Source organism: Rhagoletis pomonella, unplaced genomic scaffold (assembly GCF_013731165.1).
Source record: "Rhagoletis pomonella isolate Grant_MI unplaced genomic scaffold, Rhpom_1.0 Rhpom_scaffold_00007, whole genome shotgun sequence".
NCBI lineage: Eukaryota > Metazoa > Arthropoda > Insecta > Diptera > Tephritidae > Rhagoletis > Rhagoletis pomonella.
This window is the reverse complement of record NW_023458561.1, coordinates 36,435,336-36,435,576: the sequence shown is the minus strand read 5'-3', so window position 1 is coordinate 36,435,576 and position 241 is coordinate 36,435,336.

Here is a 241-nt window from a genome sequence, read left to right as displayed (position 1 = left end):
ATAACCAATTTCAGCTTTCAAAAAATGTCAGCTGTATGCAGCCAAAGGAGCGCTGATATTTATGCCAACTGACAGCCATTTTTCGCGCATGCGCTTTGGAAAGCTTAAGGCTTAAGCATGCAATATAATTTACGCTCTTTACTCAGCACTCCGAAAGCTTTTGCTGTTGCAGAATTTTTGGATTGTCAGCGCAATGTAGTCCGAATTGTGAGAGGCTTGTAACGAGAGCAAAAGGATAACT